The sequence below is a fragment of the Nannospalax galili genome, unplaced genomic scaffold (assembly GCF_000622305.1).
Source record: "Nannospalax galili isolate Female #2095 unplaced genomic scaffold, S.galili_v1.0 scaffold1138, whole genome shotgun sequence".
Taxonomy (NCBI): Eukaryota; Metazoa; Chordata; class Mammalia; order Rodentia; family Spalacidae; genus Nannospalax; species Nannospalax galili.
Window position 1 is genome coordinate 3,057,342 of NW_008342297.1, and position 24,247 is coordinate 3,081,588.

General features: G+C 46.0%; 1 protein-coding gene across 2 annotated transcripts in view; it reads left to right on the top strand.

Moving 5' to 3' along the window:
- Nucleotides 1-24,247, top strand: part of Dgkd (diacylglycerol kinase delta) — an 81,933-nt gene that overhangs the window by 11,500 nt on the left and 46,186 nt on the right. The window contains exon 1 of one of the 2 annotated variants that reach the window (XM_029565965.1): nt 9,649-9,726. The exons of the other annotated variant lie outside the window; for it this stretch is intronic. The gene's annotated coding sequence lies outside the window, so the exon portion shown is untranslated. Of the gene's footprint in view, nt 1-9,648; nt 9,727-24,247 lie in introns of those variants that run through there. 2 annotated transcript variants of the gene reach the window in all.

A 24,247-nucleotide genomic window follows, 5' to 3' on the forward strand; every position in this document is an offset into this window, starting at 1 on the left:
GGTGAAAGGGTGAATGAGGCTTAGGGAGTCCCGGCGCGGAGAGCTGCGCTATAGACTTACCCCAAGAGGCCTGAGGATAGTAGTCCATGTTTCTATTTTTATTTATTTAAAGATATCTTTAAGTTTTGGGGCGCGGTGGCCCATGCCTTTCATCCCAGCACTTGGGAGGCAGAGGCAGGTGGATCTCTGCAAGTTCAAGGCCAGCCTGGTCTACATAGTGAGTTCCAGGCCAGCTGGGGCTACAGGGAGACCCTGTCTCAAAGACAAAAAAAAAGGATATTTTTAAGTTAAAAAAAATACTTTGTGTGTGTGATATGTGTGGGGGCAAGTATACCACAGCACAGGGTAAATTTCAGGAGCCAGTTCTCTTGGGAGTTCATTCTCTCCTGTTCACCTTTACAAGGGTCGCAGGGATTAAACCCAGATTTCCATAAAAGACCTTCACCTGCTGAGACATCTCACTGGCCTCTGATGTTGTTTAGGAGTTTCTTTTTTTTTTTTTGGTCTTTTTGAGACAGGGTCCCCTTATAGCCCCAGCTGTCCTGGAACTCACTATGTAGACCAGGCTGGCCTTGAACTCTGCTTCCCAAGTGCTGGGATTAAAGGCGTGTGTCACCACGCCTGGCTGATAAAATATTAAAAAAAAAATCATTCAGCATATTTAAAGCCTGTATCAGAACAGCCCAGATATCTGGGTCTTCTGCATACCTTTCTAGTGCCCAGTTTTTCTCTCGGCTCTTATTCTTTTCTCCTGCTGATGTTCCTGGTAATTTTAGTTGACAAATGTAATATTAGAAATTGTCAGGATGAGTTTTAGTTTCTAGTTCTCCTTTAGAGACGATCTACACTTACCTCTTCTAGGCAGACAGCTGCAGCAGATCTGACAGATAGCCTGAGGTAGAGGCAGTTTAGGGTATTTTATCTTTGCCACTTGATGGCTTTTTCACCTCTAATTCAGTCGTATATTCTTTCATGGGTCTCTTCATGGGTCTGAGGTCCATCCCGAGATCTTACACAATCCCTGACCAGCGTCTCAATAATAATCACTATTTAAAACTCCCTTGTATCTTGTTACTTCATGCTGTTTGTAAGCATCTGACATTTAAGATTATTCATGATAAAAATGAGAAATTTGAATGATGGTTTTTATCTGTCTTGGGAAATTTGTTGCTCAAGTTCTCTTGTGTTTTTGTTTTTGTCTGTTTGATCACAAACTTTTTCTTGTTCCTCAGGAACTTTGAAAGTTCATTTGTTGATTTAGTAGGTGGTTCTTTGAGGTCTCCCTGGGCTGTTCACTGTGCTCTGTGCTTAGGGTCCAAAGGACAGCAGACTGGGAGAGGAGGCTTTTGTTTTAATTAAGCTTGTAGTCTTGTGGGGAATCAGGAAAGCTAAATCAGTGAGAGGAACTAGGGAGTCTGCTTTTGACTGTTGAAGACCTGTTTTTCCTCCACCAGGTAGAAGAGTCTAGACAGCAGGTGGTATTTCTCTCCTCCTTCACCGTTTTTTCCTGTTCTTTCTTCTGTTCCTTCTTCCGTCCCTCCCAGCCTCCTGGTCCCCCTTTTCCTCATCTCACTTTCCTTTTTCTAGGCAGGGTCTCATGTCACTCGGCCGGCCTGGAGCTCGCTGTGTAGTCAACGTGACTTTGCAGTCCCAATCTTCTTGCCCCTCCTGCTTTCTGACTGCTGAGATTACAGACATGTGCCACCACGAAAGCCAGGTTGAGTCCGATTTTAGCCCCTGACTTAGCTGATAGCTAACCCTGAGTAAGTCATGTGACTGCACTTAGCTGCTGTCTGAGAGACAGCCAAATTAAGGACTGGAGTGAAGTCATGCCAGCATGGTTGGCACGGTCGCTGTCACTGACGCCAAGATGAGCCTTCCTGACTAGTGTCTGCTAAGAGTGGGAAGACGAAAGACAAGTTTTTCTATAGTGTACCTGAAATGCAGCCATTAACCAAAGCCATGCTCTGCCCACTCTAAGAAGTGCTCTAGGCCTCGGACAGGTTCCCTATTTCTTCTCTGATGCAGCTGGTATCTCTCCTGAGTCCACCAGCCTTGCCCACCCTGATGGCCCTTGCTTTGGGCCGACTGCAGCTTCTGCTTTTAGGAAGCACTGTGCACACGCACCTGTTTGGAGAGGCCTCCCTGTACCATCTCCTGCAGACCCTGTCTATTTCTCAGAGGTCAAGTGAAAACTACTCATAGGAGCTGCTTCCCCATCCTGTGCTTAGGAAGCTGCTGTCCTCCCCTTCCAAGCCTGGGTGTGCTGGAACACCTCTTTAGAACTTAAGAAAAAAAACTGGGGGGGGGGGCTGGAGAAATATCAGCAGTTAGGGATCCGGCTTCAGTTCCCAGTACTCATGTGGCAGCTAATTCCAGTTCGGGGGGATCTGATATCCTCTTCAGGGCTCTGAGGGCATTGCATGACCCAGGTGCCCTTTCATACATGCAGGCAAAACACTCATATACATAAAATAAAAATAACCCCTTCCCCTGAAAAAAAGGAAAAGAAAAAGATCTTGGCACCATCCCTAGAGATTCTGAAGCCAATTTACAAATAAACATTTCAAAGCCTCCTAGGATTTTCGGGCACAACCAGATCTAGACCTCTCTTGCAGGTACTTTATTCTACTCATGTGAGGCTGGATCGTCACTTAGTGATTGGTGCACTTGGCGATGCTGCCGTAGGACGTCTCAAGCTTGAGGCCAAGGGAGGCTCAGGGCCCCCAGCACCCTATCTCTGGGCTGACTTCATCTGAGTGCAGCTTGAAGTAGGTCCTGCTACCCCTTCTGTTCAACAAGGGGGTGAGGATGTGGGCCTTCTTCTTCCTTGGGGGTCTTTCCTGTGAACCTGGGGTCCTCACGTTTGGGTGGGCAGCTTTGAGATGGGCGGGACCAGCCCTGGTGCTGTGTGTGTGTGTGTGTGTGTGTGTGTGTGTGTGTGTATACACAGGAGTAGAACAACTTGTTTATCCATGGAGAGCATAGGACTCCTTTGACAGCAAGGGGGGCTTACCCTGGCCACCGAAGTCCTGATCTGAAACTAGTGAACTGGAAACCATGTACATTTTAGAAAAAAGTGCTTTTCCTTTCTTTCAGCAGTCTTATGTTGTGGCAAACTCTGTATGGGGCTCTGAAGGATGTACAGTGTGGATGAGTGTCTTCTCTGGAAGGTGTCTTACAGCTTCTGAGATGTGAGAGAAACAGTGATAGAGCCTGTTACAGTACTCGGGATAGGAGACAGTGCAAATACAGCTCGGACTGGGAGAGAGGCTGCCCAGTTGCTGTGAGCGTGTGGGTTGAATGTGGGGATGAGTCCCTTCTGCTGGGAGAGGCATGTGGGAAGGGTCATTGAGACAGCTGAACTAAGGCCTAGGAGTTTTGGGAGCATTTGTTCACTTAGGGAAACCATGGTTGTACTTCCCAGTGTACTAGGCTTCACAAATGGGTTGGTTATTCATTTTTCTTAGAGTTTAGATAAGAATAATTAACAACTGGAAGGGAACTTAAGATAAAGGGCAACGTGTCACCACAGTAACTCAGCAGTCTTTTTCCTTGTTCCCTAGGCTTTTTCAAAGGGAAACATTGTTTTGCTTGTGTTATACCCACATTAGTACAGGTGTAATTTTGTTTTTCTGATTTGTTTACTGTTCATGATAAACTTCCCTGTGCCATGAGCTTCTATGAGGTGCTTCAGCAGGACACAGTCTCTCACTGTGTCAGGTGGTAGTCTAATACTTGCTCCTAGTACTAGGAACCAAGAATGTTTGGCTGTCCAGTGAAGTTATTGCTAGCACAGCATCTGAGATCAAGGAAGGGACCCATATGACAGTCAGTGTAGCCTCCTCTGCAGAGTGACTCCTTCATTTCTGCCCAGGAGAGAGAGCAGCCTCTGTTTACCCTAGTCCTTCCCTCCGCCTGCCCTGTGGGCTGAGGGGAGACGGCCTCCTGTAGCAGGTAGTTCTGATTTCAGATGCCTTTCTGGGCACAAGCACTACCTGACATCATTTTAGATGAATCACAATTAGAACTTTCGTGTTCTAACCCCCCTCCTCCCGTCAGCATGTTACTGGTTCTTTAAAAAGGGAATCCGTGAGCTCAAGCTGTATTTGATGAAGGGAAATGGACAGGTGAGAGGACACCACCAGCTGAGGTGACTAAGCAGGTGGAGGACATGAGGAGAATGTTGGGTGGGACATCTGTTGTTTGGATAGCGAGGCTTGGAGAAGGAAGGAGGGGCAGCCCCTGGTACGAATGGGCAAAGCAAATGAGTCCCAAACATGAAGGAACTGGCTGGAAGGAAAAAAGTCTGGGAAAAGACAAAGACAAAGTGAGAAGCAAGTCCTTGTCGGTGTTGTCTAAGAACAGAATGATGGGGGACAGAGTGAAGGGGACAGAAGGACAGGGACAGAGCGAAGGGGACAGAGCGAAGGGGACAGAAGGACAGGGACAGAGCAAAGGGGACAGAAGGACAGGGACAGAGCGAAGGGGACAGAAGGACAGGGACAGAACGAAGGGGACAGAAGGACGGGGACAGAAGGACGGGGACAGAGCGAAGGGGACAGGAGGACGGGGACAGAGCGAAGGGGACAGGAGGACGGGGACAGGAGGACGGGGACAGAGCGAAGGGGACAGAAGGACGGGGACAGAGCGAAGGGGACAGAGCGAAGTGGACAGAAGGACAGGGACAGAGCGAAGGGGACAGAGTGAAGTGGACAGAAGGACGGGGACAGAGTGAAGGGGACAGAAGGACGGGGACAGAGCGAAGGGTGGGACAGACTCTTGATTTTGTTTTAATTTCAGGAAAAATGTATTGGCTAGATAATTGTAATTGATTTATTATTTATTATTTTATTTTATGTGTATGCAAGTATTGCCTTCATGTAGGTAAGTGCACCTGTGTTGTGCAATGGCCGTGGAGGACAGAAGAGGCCATTGGATCCCCTGGAACTGGAGTTACGGACAGTTGTTAGTTGCCATGTAGGTGCTGGGATTTGAACCTGGGTCTTCTGCAAGAACAGCCAGTGTTCTTAAACCACTGAGCCATCTCTCCAGCCCAGATAATTATAATTGAAAATAAGAGTGTTTTCAGTGTAAGTTGAATGAAGATTAAGTTCAGATTTCCTGTCTAGAGAACTTTCTGTTGCTTCCATACACAGAACTGCAGAGATGGGGAGGCTGTTTTATTAGTAGCTGTGTTGGTAGGAAACCATAAAGTCAGTGCATGTGACAGCTGGGTGTGGCTGCTGTGTCTATGAATTGTGGCTTCCTTAACAAATTGTCTCACAACTCAAAACGACAGAAATGAATCCTCTCACACTAGAGGAGGCCAGGCATCTCAAGCTGAGGACTTGGTAGGAGGCTCCCTCCTGAGGCCTTTCTGCCTGGCTGCTTTAGTCCCAGTGGCTCCAGCCGCCTGACTCCCTCACTTCAGTGTTTGCCTCTGCACTTGCCTTCTGTTCCTGTTCTGTGTCTGGTCATTTGTCACTGGATTTAGGACCCACTCAGATAGTCCTCGACTTAATTGTATCCGTAGAGACCATTCTCTCAAATAAGGAGTCATCTGAAAGTTCCTGGATTAAACTGTAGGTATGTCTTTCTGGAGGTTGTCATCTGACGTTCCACAGCTGCTCGGAAGAAGGCTGTGGGTACGGAAGCTTGTCCTTCTCTGGTGTGGCGCTTCCATGGGGCCTCCAGGTCCTTCCAGAATATGGTTTTTGTGGTCCAGGATGGTTGCCAAAGCCCTGGTTGCTGCCATCTCCCCTTTTAGGAGAGGAAGGAGGGAAGAAAGTGTATTGATTGGTAAGGTTTCATGCCTGTATTCTTCACCCCAGAAAGGGTTCTGTGACTATAACCACATTTGTTAAAATGGGCTTCCATTGCAATCATATACTAAATTAATTTCTATTTTCTTAAGATTTTTTTTTTATGATAATAGGGTTCCACTATACAACCTTGGCTGGCCTGGAACTTGCCTTGTAGGCCAGGCTGGCCTTGATCTCACTAGATCTGCATGCCTTTGCCTCCTTTGTGCTGGAATTAAAAGCATGTGCTTCTATGCCAGGCAAATTTTTACTTTAAAGCTTAAAAACTTTTTTAAAAATATATTTAAAAATTTTAAAAATTTTACATGTATGAGTGTATTGCCTGCATGTGTGTAAGTGCACCTGTGTCATGCAGTGCCCATGAAGGTCAGAAGAGGGCATTGGATTCCCCTGGAACTAGAGTTGCAGATGGTTGTTAGCTGCCATGTTGGTGCTGGGAACTGAACTGGGGTCCTCTGCAAGAGCAGCGAGTGCTCTTAACCGCTGAGCGATCTCTCCAGCCTTCTTAAAAACTTTTTTTAGCCAGGCATGGTGGTGCATGCCTGCCAGTTCAAGGCCAAGCTGGGGCTACAGCTTTGGTCTCAAAAAGACCAAAACAAACCAAAAAACTTTTTTTAGTGTATACATGGTAGAAAGTGATGAATTTCATAATGGCGTTTTAGTTCAGGTATGTCATGTTCTTTGGCTATATTCACAGCTCCTTCTAGTCTCCTTTCTCTTCTCAAGAAGTCTCTTCTACTTTGTGTGTAAAATGCCGGTCCTTCTAGTCTCCTTTCTCTTCTCAAGAAAGTCTCTTCTACTTTGTGTGTAAAATCCAGGTTCCACATATGAAAGAAAGCTTGCAGCATTTATTTTCAGAGTCTAGTTTATTTTGCTTAACATGATATAATGATATTGTATTATAATGATATATAATGCCTTTTATTTTTTGGTCTTTTTGAGACTCACTATGTAGACCAGGCTGCCTTGAACTCATAGAGACCTGCCTGCCTCTGCCTCCTGAGTGCTGGGATTAAAAGCGTGTGCCATCACGCCCAGCATAATGACATATTATAATGATGTTATATACATATATATTTAGTATTTATTTTTGAAACAGGAACTCTGTGTAACCCAGGCTGGCCTCAAACTATGTAGCCCAGGCTGGTCTTGATGTCACCATTTTCTTGCCTTTGCCTTGCAAGTATTGAGATTTAAGGTATTTTATTTTTTATTTTTTGTCTTTTTGAGACAGGGTCTCCTTGTAGCCCCAGCTGTCCTGGAACTCACTGTGTAGACCAGGCTGGCCTCGAATTCACAAAGATCCACCTGCCTCTGCCTCCCACCCGGTGGTATTTTATGTTTTATACTTGAGAGTGTTTACTAAGGAAATGTAGGCTTCACCAGATTGCCAAAAGGAGTTCATGGTCTCAGAAAGGCAAGGAGCTCTTGGATGATGTCAAATGTGTTATGGCGCTGCTGCTGAAATGCTGCTGGCCACACTGGACAGCTGTTATGGCAGAAACCTGGTGATCTTAGTGTTATAGCGATTTCCTTCAAGTAACCCTGCTGGGGACACAGGAACAAGGTCTCAGTAGTGCTTAGGCAACTTGCTCAGGTACTACTCTGGAAGGAGTAAATGGTACCCAGAAGTTTATAAGCTTTTCCTTGTTAAGTTGATCTTTGAGTCAAGGTCTCACTGTGTCCCAGGCTAGCCTGCAACTTGTGATCTCACCACCTCAATCTCTTGAGTGCTGGGATTACAGGTGTGTGCTAGCACGCTCCACTTAAGATCTTCCTTACTAGTTCTGTGACCTAGGGCAAGAGTCTCTATCTTTTTAGGGCTCAATTTTCTCATCTGTGACATGGGAGTCATACCAGGATCCCTTTCATGGTGTTTGGTTGGTGCATAAACAAACTCTGGATGTTTGCCAGTTTCATTTCCACCATCATCCACCCCGTTAGGAGGAATGTAACGGGGCTTAATGTGTTAGAACTTAGTACTTACTCTGATTTGGAGGAATTCAAAAGATTTCAGATGAAGCCAACTTTCTAGATGGTACTGAACAATGGTATCTGCGGCTGAAGAGTTGATATGAGTAACAGTTCTCCTTAAGAGGAGTATGCTGAGATTCTCTAGAGGAGCAATGCCGATGGATGATGGAATGTGTATCACCATGGAGGGGACCTGTGACATCGGCTTACACCATCCAAGGATGAATTGTGCTGTCATGGTGGTCTGCAGTCTGGATAGCCAGGGAAGCCAGTAGTTGTTCAGTCCCCCAAATCGGCTTACACCATCCAAGGATGAATTGTGCTGTCATGGTGGTCTGCAGTCTGGATAGCCAGGGAAGCCAGTAGTTGTTCAGTCCCCCAAACTGGAAATTTGTGAACAGGATGGACCAGTAGTGCAGCCTCGCTTTTGAGGCTAAAGGCCTGGGAGCCCCTTGAGACTTGTTGGTACAAACCATGTCAAAAGTTGAAGAGGAGGCTGGAGAGAGAGAGAATGCTCAGCAGTTAAGAGCACTTACTGTGAAGTTATGATGATCAAAGTTTGGATCCTAGCACCCACACAGCAGCCAGGGTGTCCTGCACACACCTGAGACCAGCTCTGAGGAGGTAGAGACAGGAGACTAGCTTGGGCTTTCTGCTTTCCAGCCTCACTGAGAAAACATTAGACCCATGTTTAGGGAAAGACTCTGCCTCAAAGGAAATGGGTGAAGAGATAGAGGCGGACACGTGACAAGACGTCTGCTGGCCGGCCTCCACGCCCACACACCTGTACACACGTGCACGCACTCACACAGATAGACACACAAACACACAAATTAATTAAACAAAGCCTAAAGAATCTGGAATCTGCTGTTCTCGGGATGGCAGCAGCAAAAACATGTGCTTAACAGGAGCACTTGTAGTGGGCCAGCACACCGGAGGCCGAGGCAGGGGGATTGTGAGTTTGGGGCCAGGCTGGGCTGTGGAAATTTGCCCAGGAGACATCTTTAACTGTGAGCTGAGGAACAAGGGAGCTGTGTGATGGACTGCAAGAGTTGTTTCAGTTTTCTGCCAGGGTCGTGGGTTGGTGGCTCCCTGTGCAGGGTGAAACTGTGGCCCTGAGTTTCCCAAGTGTTCCCAGCAGATGCCAGCCTGCGGGCAGCTAGGGCTGCTCCTCTGAGAGGAACTGTGACCTTTATCCAGATTTCAGCATCGGTTTTCCTTCTCAGCTTGTTTGGATCACACACATTTCCTGGGCAAAGCCCATAAGCCAGTCACTTTGGCTTGGAGAAAGGAAAAGCTGTCTACATTTGGCAGATTCCCCTCAAGAAATGTTCCCTGATTCCTGTGACCGTTGTCCCAAGCCTGAGGTGGGCAGAACTGTGTTTGAAGGTCTTTGGAGTCTTGTGGGCCAAGGGTTGTTGCCCTGCATCCAGGAGTCTTTGGCTCTCTACTGTAAGTAAGCCCTTCCTGTGCTCACCAAGGGCTCCCAGGGAGCCTGACTATGTGCCCCACTTGCCAGACCTCACATGGGATGGTGGGCAGCTTCCCTGCCACCTGCAACTTCACCTTCCCACTGCACAATGGGGCAGTCCACTCAGCACAGTGGTGGATCTGTGGTTGCCCGCCCTGCCATAGGGTGGAGCTGTGATTAAGGCCTGCCTTGGCCAGTGACAGGAGCCGGGGAGAGAGCCCTGCAGAGGGACATTCCACGCTTTATAATCCACTGTGTGTTCTCTAAATCTAAAAGCAGGACGAGGCAGGCCTTGTGCCAGGTTGGTGGCCCTATGTTTACCAAGTGTGTGGCTTTGTTGGAGGCACTGCCCACGCCTGTGGCTCAGCTAGTCTGAAAGCTAAACGTGAAGGTTTAGATTGACTCTCATGGTGGAGACAGGGAGAAGACACGGGTCTTCCTGGCAGACAGCAACAGGTGAGCAGTGGCACACATTGTGGATATTGGGTGACCTGGAGTCTGCCTGTGAGGTGCTGCTGCGTGCCTGGGCTGTGTGGTTAGACCATCAGTAGGGTTGCCATGGGTAGAGTCCAAGCTGTTTACCAGACTCTGTGTGTGTGTGTGTGTGTGTGTGTGTGTGTGTGTGAGATTAACACTTGTATTTGTCTTTATTTACAAAGGGCAGAGAAAACAGAAGCAAACAGTTGAATGACTGCCTCTGACTCTGGTACTTTTATGGAGGAGAGGTTTTGAGAAAAGACAGGTAAAGGCCCATGGAACTACTGAACCTTAAGAGTTCCTAGGAAATTAGTAACCTGTCATTTTTCAAGTGTTCTTTGATAAATGTACCTGTGGTGTGTGGCTAAGCCAGGTCTTGTCTTCTTTTGACCTTGAGAGTTAGAAAAATGGTGCCGTTCTTTAGGGAGGTACATGAAAAATCTTAGGTGTCTGTCTGAGAATAACTGGTGTTCCAGAGCCTGGTGGTGTGAGCTCTTTATTTTCTTGGAACAGCTTGTCACTAAGTTAAGACATTTCCTGCTCAGTGGCGGGAGCCTGTGTGATATCTGCTTCAGTGTCTTCCCTGCCATAAGAAAACTCAAAATGAGGTATGTGAGTGCCCCATGTCCAGACCAGAGAGGATGGTAGGAGCCACGGTGCTAGCTCTCAGAGGGCTGTGAGGGTGCCGTATGCACAACCTGCTCTGTGTCCTGTGCAAGCTGCGTAGGTCGGGCTCAGCCCACCCCACCCTGCTGGACTTTGCCTTAGAGAAGTTGGCACAGCTTTCTGTGTGGGTTCATTGTTCCTGGCTGCAAAGGTTATTGAGGGAGGACATTGGAAGATGATTAGGAGTGGGGTAGCTCTGCACCTTCTCTTTTGATTGTCATTAAAAAAACAAGGAGTAAGGGGACAGTGACCCTGGACGCAGGACCTGGTTCTGCCCTGCACTCAGCCCTTGCCAGCCTGCTTCCTGGAGTGTTAAGTGAGGGCTTGGGTACAGCCTGCCACCAGGATGCTGCCCACTCTGCGCCATCTTTTGAGGAGTGAACTTTAGCGTTTGTGCTATGTAGGAAGTATCTAATCACATCAAGAACAGATTGGCTGTTTGTTGTACCCAAGGCCTACATGCTGATTTGTCCAGGGCAGTTCCAAGTCACACAACTGGTTGTAGAAGCATTAGCACCACTGCTTATTTTTAGATCCCACTTTGATTTGCATATACTTCCTGGCTTGGACAATTAGCTATATGGTCATGCTGGTCATTCAGAAAGGTTCACAGTGTTCTTCAATGAGTGTTCCAGTGCACTGGCATATGCTGACATTAAAAATATTTTACAATTTAATTGAGGCTGAAATGTACCACAAACTGTAGAATTTGAAGTGTATGAGTTTTCACTTGTATCTGTGCAAGGACACACATGTTGAAACTTGCCACAGTCAAGATAATATTTCTATTATCTCCAAAATAAGTTTTCATTTTTTAAAAAACACTAAAAAAAATTGTGTGCGTGCGTGCGTGTGTATACATGCATTGGCCAGGATGCCCATGTGGAGGTCAGAGAACAGCTTTAGGGGTCTGCTCTCACCTTCCTCCTTGTTGAGGTGGGGTCTCTTGTCTCTGCTGCTGTTGACTGGCCCACGAGCTTCTGGCCAACTCTCCTTTCTCTTCACCATCTAGTTTAGGAGTGGGATTATAAATGTATGCCACCACATTGGCTTTTAGAAGATTTGGGTTCTGGGGATTGAATTCAGATCATCAGGCTAGGTGACAAATACTTTTACCCAGTGAGCCATCTCCTTGCCTCCAAAGTTTTCCTTTTTTTATTTTATGTGTATGAGTGTATTGCCTGTGTGTATGTAAGTGCACTCATGTCATGCTATGCTCAAGGAGATCAGAAGAAGGCATTGGATCCCCTGGAACTAGAGTTATGGACCGTTGTTAGCTGCCACGTGGGTGCTGGGAACCAAACCTAGATCCTCTGCAAGAGCAACCAGTGCTCTTAACTGCCGAGCCATCTCTCCAGCCCCCAGTTTTCCTTCTAATTCCTCATCCCTTCTGCACTCTTTCCTGGGCAGACATGGACTTGTTTTCTGTTACTGTGGATAAGTTTGCTTTTTTTCTTTGTTTGATTTTTTTGAGACAAAACTTCATTCTGTAGCCCAGACTGGCTTGGAACTCACTATATATAACCCATGCTAGCTTCAAATCTGTGACCGTCCTTCTGCTTCAGCCTCTCAAGTGCTGGGATTACAGGTGTGAGCTACCATGGTTTCCTTTTCTTACCTTTTTTTTCTTCTTGTTTTTCATTTTGAGACAAGATCTCATTAATAGTCCTGGTTGGCCTAGAGATTGCTATGATGTAATGCAATCTGGCCTTGAATTTGCAGTGACTCTCTTACCTCCACCTCCCCAGAGTTCTGGTACTGTACTGTTCCTGGTCAAGTCTGCATTTTTGAAAGGTTACTGTACAAATTGAAGCACACTGTGTACTTTGCTGTCTGGCTCTCTGGCTCCCCGTGGTTTTGCTGTTTTCACCTTGAATGTAGCGGTAATTCTTCCTTGTTATTGACAGTGGGCATGGCAGTTATTTCAGTTTGTTTATCCTGTTGGGCACTTGGGTGGCTTCCAGTTTTGAACTATTACAAATAAAACTACTTTGAGTATTTGTATACAAATCTTTGTGTCGCTGTGCTTTTCACTTCTCGAGTAACTGTCAGCAGCAGAATGCCCAGGCAGATAGGGAGATGGTTAACTTTTTTTTCTGGTCTTTTTTGAGACAGGGTCTTCCTGTAATCCTGACTGGCCTAGAACTCACTATGTAGACCAGGCTGGCCTCCCTTTCACAGAGATACACCTTCCTCTGCTTCCTGAGTGCTGGGGTGAAAGGTGTGCGTTACCACTTTTTGGTCTTTTTGAGACAGGGTCTCCCAGTAGCCCCAGCGGCCCTGGAACTCACTAAGTAGACCAGGCTGGCCTCGAACTCACAGAGATCCATCTCTCTCTGCCTCCTGAGTGCTGGGATTAAAGGCGTGCACCACCACACCCGGCTGTGAGTGTTCATCTTAAACTCCTGCACTGTCTACTTGAGTGGGTCCACTGGTAGTGGACACACATTCCTTCCAGTGGCTCCAAGTCTGCATCAACAGTTGGTATCATTAGTCTTGTTGTGTTTGGATGTCCTAGTAGATATGTAGTGGTAGCCCACTGTGACTTTAGTTCTAGTACTCTAGTTCCCAAATGACTAATAACATTAGCATCATTTTTTAAAAAGGAGACAGGGTCTCATGTAACCAGGCTATCCTCGAACTTTTGGCATACACCACCAAGTATGATTATGTGATGTTGGAGACTGAACCCAGGACTCTGCTGATGCTAGCAAACTAACTGAACTGCATCCTAGTAACATCAGTACCTTTTAGTGTGCCTTTGTATGTCTGATTTTGTAAAGTGTGTTAGAATCATTTTCTTTTGTATGAAATGATTTTTTTTTTATTCTAGATGTCTTTTGTCTGATAGCTGTTTTGTGACTGTTTTCTGCAGTCTGTCAGTTGAATTTATTTATTTATTTGTGTGTGTGCATGCTTGCATCTGTGCCTGTACCTGTGTATGTGTGTTCAGGTGCCCACAGAGGCCAGAAGTGGGTGTCGGATCTCCTGGAGCTGGAATTACAGGCACTGGTAAGCCACCTAATGTGGGTGCTGGGAACCGAGCTTGGATCCTTTGGAAAAGCAGCAAGCACTGTTAGCCTCTGAATCATCTCTCCATTTTTGTGTTTGGCATGAGGCAGGGGGTTGATGTTCATAGATTTTCATATGAATGTCAGCTTTTCCAGCAGCATTTATTGGAGAGACATTCCATTCCATTGAGATGCCTATGTCTCTTTAGTCAAAAGACAAAATGACCTTATATTTTTGAATCCATTTCTGGACTTTGTGTGTGTGCCTGCATGGGTACACTTTGAGACAGTCTTACTGTGCTGCCCAGGCCGACCTCAAACTCACTATGTAGCTTAGGCCAGCCTTAAACTCATGGTGACTCTCCTGCTATAGCCTTCCACATTTGCTGGGATTAGAGGCATGCACCAAGACCCAGTCCTCCAGACGCGTTATTTTCCTTTTCTGACCTGTGCGTCTACCCTTACTCTAGTTTTATACTTTTTTGATTACTTTAGTTTTTAATTGAATTCTATAAATTAAATGAGTCCTCTAACAACTTCTTTCTTAAAATTGCTTTGCTTTCCTGAGTTCTTAGCATTTTCATATAAAATTTAAGGTTAACTTGTCAGTTTTCTTTAAGCCTAATCTGGTATAATTTTGATTGAGATTGCATTGAATGTATAGACAGTTGGGGGAAGATTAATATTTAAATTTAGATTTTTTTTCTTTTTTTGGTCTTTTTGAGACAGGGTCTCCCTGTAGCCCCAGCTGTCCTGGAATTCACTATGTAGACCAGGCTGGCCTTGAACTCACAGAGATCCGCCAGCCTCTGCCTCCCAAGTGCTGGGATTAAAGGCGTGCACCACGATGCCTGGCTAAATTTAGATTTATTTTTATTTGTGTGTGTGTGTGTGTGTATACGCGTATGTGCCATGTGTGTGCAGGTGTGTGTGTGTGTGTGTGTGTGTGTGTATACGCGTATGTGCCATGTGTGTGCAGGTGCCCGTGGAGGCCAGAAGAGGGTGTCAGATCCCCTGGAGCTGGAGTTATAGGCAGTTGTTAGCTTCCTGATGTGGGTGGGTGCTGGGAACTGAGCTTGGGTCTTCTGCAAGAGCAGTAAGTGCCCTTAGCTGCTGAACCATTTCTCCAGCTCCAGAAGATTTTGATAGAGTGTTCTAGTTCATGAGCACAACAGTGCTGTTTAGGTCTTCTTTGCTTTCTCTGACACATGTTCTGTAGTTTTTGGTACAGATTCCTTTAATGTGTTTTATTGGATTCATCCCTATGTAGCTTATGTTTTCCTGTTCCTGTTAAATAATTGGAGTTATAGCACAGTTATTTCTTTTTTTTATAGAAATCTTTTGGTTTTTTGGTCTTTTTGAGACAGGGTCTCCTTGTAGCTCCAACTGTCCTGGAACTCACTATGTAGACCAGACTGGCCTTGAACTCACAGAGATCTGCCTGCCTCTGCCGCCTGAGTGCTGGGATTAAAGGAGTGCGCCCCCACGCCCAGCTAGAAATCTTTTTTTAAATTTTATTTATTTTTATTTGATGTGTATGAGTGTATTGCCGGCATGTATGTGAGTGCAGCTGTGTTGTGCAATGCCTTGGAGGTCAGAAGAAGGCTTCAAATTCCCCTGGAACTGGAGTTAAGGACGGTTTGTAGCCACCATGTGAGTGCTGGGAATTGAACCCAGGTCCTCTGCAAGAGCAGTCAGTGCTCTTAACTGCCGAGCCATCTCTCCAGCCCCCATGCACATTTATTTCTAAATGTTTGCTGCTAATGTGTAAAGATATAATGGGTTTCATGACCTGGCAAAATAATATTTATTATAGTAGTAGTTTTATAGATTCTCCAGAAATTTCTATCTGAATAGTCAGTCATATCATCTGCATTCTTTTTTTTTCTGACCCAAATGTACTTTATTTCTTTTTCTTACCATATTATGAAGGCAAGGACTGTCAATTCAGTGTTAAACAGAAGTAGAGGAAGCAGGAGGGCTTTCCTTTTTTAGATCTTAGCGAGAAACAACGTAGCCTTTCACCTTGAAATGTGTTCTATGCAGGCTTTTTCTTTTCTTTTCCTTCTTTTCTGTCTTACTGAGGACACTTTTTACTCCTTTTCTGGAAATTTTTATCATGAATAAGTAATGACAAATATTTTTCCGCATCTGTTGAATCTGTCATAATGGTTTTTCTTTATTATTTATCTTGGTAAAAGGCAAATTTGTTGTTTTTCAAACTTAAATCAGCTTTGCATTCCTGGGGTGAGCTTTGTTTGCTCATGATGTCTTTTCTCTCTCTGTCTCTGTCTCTCTGTTTCTCTCTCTGTGCTGGGGATCAAACTCAAGGCCTGCACTACATCCTTAGCCCTTAATATTTTGAGATGTCTTGATATATATCCCAGGCTTGGGCTCCACCTCCTGATGCTGGGATTGCAGAAAGGTGCCATAGTTCTCAGCTGCGCACAATGCTTTTAGTCCTTTATTTGTTGAGTTCAGTAAACACTGTTTTATTAACAAATTTTGCATCTGTCCCCACGAAGAGTAGTGACTTACAATGTTCATCGCCCTAGTCTTCTGTCTCTTTCACTCCTTCACGTCTGTCAGGTTTGGGTACTTAGGTTATCTGGCTTTATAAAACCTGACAATGGAGAGTAGAGTCATTGTGGTTTTCTGATAAACTTTGTGTGTGTTTGCTAAAATTTACTAGTGAGACAGTAAGTATGGAGTTTTCTTTTCCAGAAAGCTGTTTTCATTTTTTGTTTTTTGTTTTTTTGAGACAGGGTCTCCCTATAGCTCCAGCTGGCCTTGAACTTGCTATGTAAAGCAGACCAGGCTGACCTCGATCTCACAGTAGTCCACCCGCCTCTGCCTCCTGAGTGCTGGAGCATGCCTGTTTTCAGGAAATTTTTTTGATATGTTTTAATATTCTTTCTTTTTCTTTTTCTTTTTGAAGTGCAGTTGATTGAACTAAGAGCCTGCAGAGGCCAGAAGTGTCAGAGTCCCCTGGAGTTACAGGTGATTGTGAGCTGTCTGACATGAGTGCTGGGAATCAAACTCAGGTTCTCTGCAAAAGCAACATGTTCTTAACTGCTGAACCATTTCTCCAGCCCTCTTTTAATATTTTTGATGATAAATTTAAGTTTTTTAAAAATGGGGGTATTCAGTCATTTTCTTTTATGTCTACACTGGCATTTTCTCTACCCTCTTCTCTTCCCTCTGGCTATGTTTGTTGGAGAGAGAAGTATGAACGCTGTGAGGGACTTGGAGTCTTCACTCCCGTGCCCTGGACTGTGCCTGGAACAAAGTTGAGTTGATTGGTTTGTTGTTTTTCTAGCTCTGTCCCTTGGCATCTCTGGCAGCTGTTCTGTTTCCACTGATGCGGGACAATAGCAGAGCTGTGCATGACAGGGGAGATGGCCCTCCACCAGCCTGGAAGCAGGCTTGCTCTCTGTGATCATGTCCTGGTGACATGTCCATGGCCTGCATACCCAAGGCCTCAGTCAGGGTTTGACCATAGGAAAAGAGGTTTTGAACTGTTTTCCTTTCTTGTGTTTTGAAATATCAAGTCCTTTAGTTGGGGTGACTTCCTTTTTTCAATCTTCTTGACACACCAAGAGCAATGGAAGCCCAGTTGCATTTGGTGAGACGATCAACCATCTCCAGATGTGCACTGGCACAAGGAGGGGGCAGTTGTAGAAGAGACACTTGACCTCCTACACGGTGGCCTTCCTGCCTGGGAATGTGGTCCAAAATGCCCTTTCCTGGATACCTGACAGGTGATAGTCTCTGGACCAAGTGTGCTAGTCACTCAGGGATAACTAGACAGGGTAGTTTGGTTGGCAGGGCTTGTTTCTCTAAGGCAGCTCAGCTGCTTACTGGAGCCTCTAGGTCTAGCAGAAGTCTGTTCATTTACCTCTTTGCAGCTTCAGGGGAATCGATGTGTTTCTAGCAGGTACAGAGCTCAGAGCTTAGCTTAGGCCTGGCATCCAGGGGCCTCTGTGGTCAGAACTGGGAACTTGGGAGAACAACTGTGCTTCTCAGGGTCTGTTGTCTTTCTGGTCTAGTCTTGCATTTGAAATACTTTTGGGTATGTTGTAGAAGTTATGCTGAAGTATGTATTGTATTTTTTCATTTCTGTCAGTTTTTAATTCTGAATTAAGAAGTGCTCATACATGCAGTTTGAGATGTGACCATCATAGTTACTGGTTATATTCTGTTCACTGAGCAGGTGCTAACTCCACGATGAGCCTTCAGTGATTCAGCTGGAAGCGGAATGGAGACTCTACCTCCTTAGAGGCAGACAAAAAGGAAAAGGTGTAAATGCCTCTGTTTAACTCATGCAAATCAAATCATTATACTTCTAAGCTATCTATAGCCAAGAATTTATATGAGGGGTTGATTGGCAGCCTGTTTTTTTTTTTTTCCCCTAGAAAAGACCAGATATTTTAATTTTTGTAGGCTATGGAAGAATGTCTATGACAATTCCTCAAATACGTCAACTCCCCTGTGTTGGTAGTGGACAGTGTGACTGAGCAGGTTTGGCTGTGTCATAATAAAACTGTTTAAAAATGCAGGTATTAAGCTGTAGTGTGCCCATTCTGATTGACACTCACAGACTGGATTCTCTGTTACTTTAGCAAACTTGTTTTTATTCTATTAAATCAGGTTCCCTTATGTCTCTGCCTGTTTGAGGTTAGAATTTCAGTACTAACGTAATGGATTAATTGGTTCTCGACAGATGGAGGATAAGGATGACTCCATTTCTTTGCCTTCTGTGCTGAAGATGGTATTGCAGCTGAGATTAAGGTTGGGATATTTACCAGAATACCTAAGAATTTGTTGCTTAAGTAGGTGAAGGTTTCTTTTTCTCCCTGAGGAAGAACTAGGACCAGCAGGTGGGGTCAGGGTGGCTGCCCAGTGGTGGGCAGAGACCTGGCCCTGCTGTCCTTCTGTTCTGCTGTTCTTTTTTTTTTTTTTTTTGGTCTTTTTGAGACAGGGTCTCCCTGTAGCCCCAGCTGTCCTGGAACTCACTATGTAGACCAGGCTGGCCTTGAACTCACAGAGATCCGCCTGCCTTTGCCTCCTGAGTGCTGGGATTAAAGGCATGCGCCACCACCCTGGCTCTGTTGTTCTTTTTTAAAACAATATTTATTTTTATTACTTTTATTTTTATGTGTTTGAGTGTATTACCTGCATGTATGTAACTGCACCCATGTTGTGCAATGCCAGGACAGAAGAGGGCATCGAATCCCTGGAATTGGAGTTACAGATGGTTGTTAGCTGCCATGTGGGTGCTGGGATTCAAACCTAGGTCCTCCGCAAGAGCAGTCAGTGTTCTTAACTGCTGAGCTGTCTCTCCAGCCCCTGTTTTGCTGTTCTTAAAGTGACGGCTTCCCTCTCAGGGTCACTTTTGAATGCAAGATGCCTTTTCTGGTGGTGTTACCTGGACTCTCTGCTGTCCCAGTGTGGTGGTCTTTTATCTAGGCCTCATCAGTTGATAAGCATGGTGTGTAGCCGACTAGGAGAAATTCTCTCAGATGCTGATTTTTTTCTTTTTGCATTTAGTGTGGTGTGTGCATGCACATGTGTGCTATAGCACTTGTGTGGAGGTCAGAGGACAGCTTTCAGGAATCAGTTCTCCTTTTCCACTGCGTGGGTCCCAGGGATGAAATTTAGGTTGTTGGTCTTGGTGGCAAATGCCTTTACCTTGTGAGCCCTTTTACTGGTGCTCAGATACTGATTTTGTAAGAAAAAATTAAAAATACCTTTTATCATAGATGGAAAAATACAAAAGGCCAGAAGGAAGAGGTGGATGAATGTGGCTGTTAGAACTAAGGCCAGAGCTACCCATCTCTGTCCCTCCACCCCCACCCCTTCTAGCCCATCTCCCCCGCCCCCCCAGCCCGTGTAGGTGTGCTTGCCTTTCTGCTGCCCTGTGCTTCTCTAATAGTGTCTAACAAGGACACCAATCTAGCAGCTCAGAGTGGAGGTTGCTGGCTACAGGATGTGGTCATCAAGGAGGTGCTGAGCCCTAGGCTTGAGAACCCTTCTACCCCTGACTAAGTGTGGCTACAAGCTCTGCCTTGGTACTGTTTGGTGTGTTTTTGCCCTTGTTTCTATAAACATTGTTGACAAGTGACTCTCATCCTTTAAATTTTTTTTAATGAAAAAAATTTATTATTTTTTAAATTTTAAGTGTATGAGTGTATTGCCTGCATGTATGTAGGTGCACCCATGTCATGTAATGCATGTGAAGGTCAGAAGAGGGCGTCAGATCCTCTGGAACTGGAGCTGTGGCTCATTATTAGCTGCTATATGGTATGGGTGCACTCCAAGAGCAGTCAGTGCTCTTACCGCTGAGCCGTCTCTCCTGGTGGTTTTTACTGTACACTTTTATGGAGTGTGAGAGTTTTCAGGAACCCAAGTGCGTTTCATCAGAAACTCCTGCAGTGCTTCACTGATGTTTGGTCTTCTGGTTTTTAATCTCCTTTATATAAATAACGCATTCATTACAGACAAGTACAGATAACTCAAAAGTCTTATAGTCAAGACTCTAGAAACAAACATGTTACACAGACCTCAAACATGGATTCTCAGACATCAGTGGGGATAAAGAGCTAGGCTGTAGAGTGAGATTGTCTTTGTACTGGAGTACACACACCTGGGAGGAGAGAACTTCAGTTGGGAAATTTCCTTTATTGGACTGGCCTGTGGGCATATCTGAGACAGTTTCTTGAATGTTGAGTGATATGGGAGGGCTCCACCCCTACCTAGGCAGGTGGTCCTGGGTTATCTAAGAAAGTAGGCTGAGTACAAGCCAGAGGAGCAAGCCAGTAAATTGTGTTCCTCCATGGTCTGTGCTTCAGCTTCTGCCTCCAGGTTCCTGCCCTGACCTTTCTCAGTGATGAGCTGTGACCTGGAAGATGTAAGATAAAATAAAACCCTTTCCTCCCCAGTTGGTTTTGGTCAGTGTTTTTATCACAGCAATAGAAAGTAACTAGGACAGCCCTGAAAGGGACATTTGGAGACATACTGGGATGCATAGTTGGGGCGGGTTATGTACTGCTGGCCTTTAGAGGGTGGGGCGCAGCCCCTCAACTCCTATAACCTTGTGGGGGGCTCCCCCATAACAAGTATTTTAAAAAATATTTTTATTTATTTTTTATTTTATGTTTATGAGTGTATTGTATGCATATGTGTCAGTGTACCCATGCCATGCAGTGCCTGTGGAGATCAGAAGTGTCAAACTCCCCTGGAATTGGAGTTATGGATGGTTGTTAGCTGTCATGTGGATGTTGGGGCTTGAAGCCGGGTCCTCTGCTAGAATAATCAGTGCTCTAAACTGCTGAGCCACTTCTCCAGCCCCAACAAATGATTTTAAAAAATATTTTATTTATTATTTTAATTTTACGTGTATGAGCGTGTTGCCTGAGTGTAAGTGCACCTGTATCATGCAGTGCCCACAGAAGGCAGAATAGGGTGTTGGATTTCCCTGGAAGTAGAGTTGGACAGTTGTTAGCCACCACGTGGGTGCTGGGGATTATACCTAGGTTCTCTGTAAGAGCAGCCAGCACTCTCACTCTGAACCGCTGAGTCATCTGTCCAGCCCTCTTTTTTTTTTTTTTTTTTGAGAAAGGGTCTCCCTGTTGTCCCAACTGACCTTGAACTCGCTATGTAGACCAGGCTGGCCCAGAATTCACAGAGATCGCCTGCCTCTGCCTCCCAGTGCTGGGATTAAAGGTGTGCGCCCCCATGCCTGTCTCCCTCATCATCTTCTAAAGGTACCTGTGTACTTCTGTCAGTAAACATGTCATAACCTCCTGGGTTTTCAAGGTCTAGGTTCTTTTTCGTGTGACCCAGTTGGAAGCTTATGTTTTAACTTCTTCATGCTGGTTAATTGTCACAAGACCCCTGTTGGAGACATTGCCCTGGGCACCATCTCCTGAACTGAGGTGCCTTTTGTGGAAGCTTGCCTTCCTCCCTGGGGCTCATCCCACTCTCCCAGGGCCCACTAGGATGCAGTTCCCCACAGTTGAACACAATAGATTTATTTTACTTTTTGTTCCTTTAAAAAAGTCTTTTTGGCCAGGCGTGGTGGCGCACGCCTTTAATCCCAGCACTCGTGAGGCAGAGGCAGGCACATCTCTGTGAGTTCAAGCCAACCTGGTCTACATAGTGAGTTCCAGGACAGCTGGGGCTACAGGGGGACCCTGTCTCAAAAAGACCAAAAAAAAAAAGTCTTTTTGATAGATTACATGCTGGGCTGGCTGGGTCTGTTCCTTGCCTGGGCTTTCTGGACTGGAAGGGTAGGTGAGTGGATGGTTCAGCCTTGGTGGCACCTGTCAGCTGAGATGCAGCCCTTCTTTGCTCCCAGTTCTGCCGGGAGATGGGAGGGAGTAAGTGGCAGCTGTCTTGCCTAGGCTCCCTGGGGCTCTTTCTACCCAGCCACCCTCTGGAGCTTGTTTGCATGGTGGGGACCTATTTCCGTGTTTCAGGGTACTCCAGGAGGAATTTGACAGTGAACGCACATCCCAGCTGCTGTGAATAGTCTGTCTCAGGGGTTTCCAGTTAGGGAACAGTGTATGGGCACCCAGGGGCCAGAGCTGTACCGGAACAGCAGGATGTGAGTAACAGGAAGTGACAGGAGTCGCCCAGGGCGCCAGACCTTTTCTGGGCTACCTTCCTGAGCCAGGAACTATATTTAGCAGAACACTTCCCAGCCCTGACCTATGTAGATACTGCCCTTAGCCTCCATGGCCAGTGACTGGATTTCATGGTACTGAGGTGTTTCTGGTCTACCTGTGGCCCACGATTGTGGTCACCACTGTAAAACTTCCCATTGTGCCACTTCTCTTCAATTCTGATAAACTTGAAGCAGCTGGAAAGTGGGAGAGCAGCGGGTCCTAGCCAGGAGCCCGTGCCCGTGGCCGCTAGGGTCGGGTGTTAAGAGGTAAGGCTTTAACAGAGCAGCAAGAGGGATTCCCTCTGCAGGATGGAAGGCGGTGTCTTCAAAGCTGCAACTTTACCCAATGCTAGAAACATCTGTTGTCTGCCTGGCTAGAGGAAACAAGCTTCCCTGATTCCTTCCAAGCATCCACCTTTAGCAAAGGAAAGGACTTGCATGTTGTCCCACAGCAGGCACTCCAGAGTATGGGCACCACCTGCCCTGCCTTGTCCTGCTCTGGGCAGAGGTTTTCATTCTGAGGCATCATTTCCATCCTTAGCTGCATGGGGCATGCCCACACTGAAATCCTCAGGGAAGAGGTTTCAAGTTTGGGGTGCTGGCCATCCTTAGAATCCTCCCTCCCTCCTTCCCTCCTTCCCTCGCTCCCTCCCCTCCCTCTTCCTCTCTTCCTTCCCCCCTCCCCCTTCCTTGTGTTTGTGGTGAGGAGTGTTTCCTTGGGCTTCTCTGAAAGCTTTCCCTGGAAAGGTCTAGGTATCGCCTCTCCCTCCTGCCTCCCTAAGTCATTGGCTGTGCTTTTGAGTCCTCAGCCTCATAGATCTCAGGAGGCTACGGCAGAATGGCATCTGAGAGGCTATCTGAGGATAGTTGTTTGCTCTGGCCTCAGGAGACCCCTCCCATTTTATTAGCCAAATCTGTCCACTGGTTACAGGCTGGCCTCTTACGTTATTTCTGAGTTCTAAATATAAACCATAGTTGTATTATATGCTTCTGTTGGGCATTTAGCTTATTTTTGTCCTGAAACATTTATGCATTTAGAAAAATCACAGTGCTTCCCAGCTTTCGTTGAAAAAAGCTCATGATACAGTCTTTCCCATGATACAGCCTTTCCTCTCCTGCAGTCTGTCCCTACCCCCTATACCACTCTACTGGTCTGAGTTTGGTGTGTGCTTTCTCCACGTGCATTTGCAGGCATACCCACTAGGCAGTACCGTCCGGCTGGTTTTACAGTTACGAAGCAGTGGCATCACACTTGTGTAGCCTTGTGCTCTTGAGATTATTCATGTGGATGCTCTGCCTTTAGTTAAGCGGCTCAGGCATGACTTCCTTCCTAATTCCCAGAGTTAATGGGAATTTCTGTAAACTGCTCTATTTACAAATGCAGTCTGGGGTGAGGTCCACAGAGCTGGCTTCTGCACTAAAGCTTTCCAGAGCATAAATGTCCCACTGATGGCTTATGTTTCCCTGGATTTTACCACTGTGAACTGTGGTGCCATAGACATGCCTATCCCTGTCTTTCTGGAACACAGGCAACAGTCTCTAGCATGGGTTTCTAAGGATAGAATTGCCAAGATGCACATCCTCAGCTGGACCAGACATTGTCTGATTGCTTTCCACATGTGATGGCATGTGTTACCTAGCAACTGGACCTGTTCTGAGAGGTGCACAAACCCTATGAGGAGCACTTACATAGGTCCAGATGGTGGAGCCTGCTGACTCTGGTCTGCCAGTCTATGGAATGTGTTGCTGTCCTGAATACTGTAGGCACTTGTCACATGGTGGTAAATATTGTTTAACCAGGAAAGGAATAGTGAAAATAGTGGGTGGTAGGGGTTTTTCAGTTACTAAAATGTATGTGCTCACCGTCACTGATGGAAATGTGTGGTGCAGGCTGTGTTTCAGCATTACCAGCAATGCACATGAGCAGCCTCATTTTGAATGTACCAAACTAGTGACAGGATGATGACCTCATGGATAAGATAGGACATTGAGCCGCGCGTGGTGGTGCATGCCTTTAATCCCAGCACTCGGGAGGCAGAGGCTGGTGGATCTCTGTGAGTTCAAGGCCAGCCTGGTCTACATAGTGAGTTCCAGGAAAGCTGGGGCTACAGGGAGACCCTGTCTCAAAAAGACCAAAAAAAGATAGGACATTGGA